This window comes from Curcuma longa, chromosome 9, assembly GCF_044706935.1.
Source record: "Curcuma longa cultivar G26 ecotype Majalengka, Jawa Barat chromosome 9, ITB_CL_G26_1.1, whole genome shotgun sequence".
In the NCBI taxonomy this organism is placed as follows: Eukaryota; Viridiplantae; Streptophyta; class Magnoliopsida; order Zingiberales; family Zingiberaceae; genus Curcuma; species Curcuma longa.
Window position 1 is genome coordinate 5,117,775 of NC_133869.1, and position 2,590 is coordinate 5,120,364.

At 38.6% G+C, this 2,590-nt stretch overlaps 1 pseudogene; it reads right to left on the reverse strand.

Moving 5' to 3' along the window:
• Positions 1–320: 320 nt before the first annotated feature.
• On the reverse strand, positions 321–1,457 carry LOC141834433 (F-box protein At5g07610-like; annotated as a pseudogene).
• Between the last annotated feature and the right edge of the window lie 1,133 nt (positions 1,458–2,590).

Below are 2,590 nucleotides of genomic sequence, written 5' to 3' on the forward strand. Positions count from 1 at the left end.
CTGAGGGACCCCCTTTCTCCTACGTGTTTATCCACGTTACTCCATCCGGATCAAATATGTATCATTATCGATTTGAATTAAAGTTTAAACAATTTGAGTCGAACTTGAATTTGAATTTCAATTCAAATCAATATTTTTCAGATTCATCAATGAGTATTGGCACTCTTATGCTATAATTAAGCAATCTTATTCTACGTGAGATTTCTTTTTTTCACGATTTGATCTAAGACCGTTAATTATTAAATTACACAGCAGTAATTCTTCGTCTAATTATATATACAAATAAAATTGATGATATTAAATATAATCCAATAATTACTTCAACATGGCTGAAGAGAATTAGAGTAGGCGAAGAACTCGCGGTAGGGAAGTCTTTTCTTCGTCTCCAACAGCCAAAACTGTCGCCTCTTGAAGGAGTAGGCATATGTTTGATCGTCGTCGCCGTTGAAAAATAGAAGCATTCCGTTCATTATTCCACCGTCGCAGAGGTAGAAACCGTACAGTCTTTTCCCATATCGCTGGCGATCAGCCACCGCCTCGTCGAACTTGACCCACATCGATCCCTTTAACCGCCTCCACAGTGTGAATTTGCGGGAGCGCCTGTCGTAATGCACCAGGCACAGCCACGGCCTCTTCCCTGCCTCCTCCCAAACCGCCAAGCTGGTTGGGTCGTCCGGCGCGACGGAGTCGGGCGCCGTCAATAAGTCGACGAGCATCGTGGAGGTGTCGATGGCGATGACGCAAGATTTGAAGACGGAGTAGCCGAAGACGGAGTTCTCGAACACCACGAGATTGCTCAGATCCAAGCTGCTCTGCGGCGATATGTCGACTTGCTTGTCCTCGACGATCCACTCTCCGGCCGCCGAGTCGTAGAAGCAGAACTGGTACACGTTGGAGAACCAATAATCTTCTTCCGTGAGCAGGCACACGAGTTGATACTTGCACTTGAGGTGGTCGTCGTCGTCGACGAACTTCACGGCCAACCCCCTCCAAGGCGTTTGCAAGCATTTGTCCCGGCCGGGCAGGAATCATCCTCACTTCGTTGCAGGCGGGGTTCACGACGAAGAAGCCGCCGTCGTATTTGCGATAACGGTAGAAGAGGAGGCCGCGGGAGGAAACGACCAGCTTGGCGAAATTGGGGACGGCGAGCTGAGGAACGACAGCATGAGCGGAGAAAATCCGGCCATGGGGTTTAGAAGGTTGAAGTCTGATTGGTGCTCCCAGCTTTCGTCGACGAAGACTCCGGAGGCGCCGACATTGCGTCGGGATTGCAGTAGGCGGAAGCAGGGGTTAGCGGCGAGGCGGCGGAAAGACTTGGAGAGGAGCTGGAGTTGCAGGATCTTCTTGGCCGGAAGGTAAGAGAAGATCTCGAGCAAGAGATCGTGGGGAAGAAGTCCACCTTCATATTTTTCCCCTTTTTCCGGCGACAATATCGGTAGCCATAACCGGCGATGCATGGCGGTGGCGACCAATCCTGATATTCTATATTCCTAAACAAACTAAATTAGTTTTTTTTTTTGTAATTTTTTTCTGACCGGATCAAAATTTATTTTTGATTTGGAATTATTGTGTTTTCTCAACCGATAAATTAAATTTCCAAAAATAATTTTGGATTAACATCAGAATAATTTCCAAACTAAATTTAATTTCTAAACTACAAAACATATACAGAAAATAAAATAATACAAATTATATGTATGTATATATATATATATATATATATATGCGCGCGATTGTCCACGCCATCTAATTTTTTTTAATTTTTAATTGATTTTTTAAATTTATGATTCAGTTATTTAAAATTTTATTTTTAATATTTAAGAATTAGATTATAATATTAAGTATAAAAAAATTTTAAAATAAAAAATTTTAAATGCGCTCGAGAGGTAGAATAAGAGTATAATTAAAATTGATAATGTTCAATTTTATCTAATAATATAATTCAACCTAAACTATAATTAACATAAATAAAATTGAAATCCTCGTTCCTTATCACTTCGACTAAAATAAATTAGAATAGGTTAAAAAAACTTGCTAGATTTAAATTTTACTAAAATATATATACTTTTAGAGGAGCAAGATCTTTTTAAAAAAAATTTAATAATTTGTTTCAAAATAAATTTTTAAATAAAATATCAATACTCTACTTAAATATTTTTATAATTTATCATAACTTAATATTTTTTAAATTTTTATATACAAATATAAGAATTACCTACAATAAGTTATATAGTTGTCCTTTGGATGTTGGAACAGAGGCACTTTTGTGGATTATTTTAAAAATAGATTGTGCACTTTTTGAGAACAGACAGGATACACAAGAGCATCTATTTTTCAAATGTCCATCTATTGAGGAGTTGTGGATGAGGATCAAAGGATGACTTTGTATGCATTAGGAGATTGCCCACCTATAGGCAGATGCTCTAAGTCTTTGAACATCATTGTCGAGGGATTAGGGTCTTGACTAAAACTAGTCACCTAGCCATGAAATCTATGATACACCATGTGTGGATGACTAAGAATTGTAGTATTTTTGAAGAGGAATGGTGTGTGATTCCACAAGTCGATGTCATTAAGTAATAAATTATCG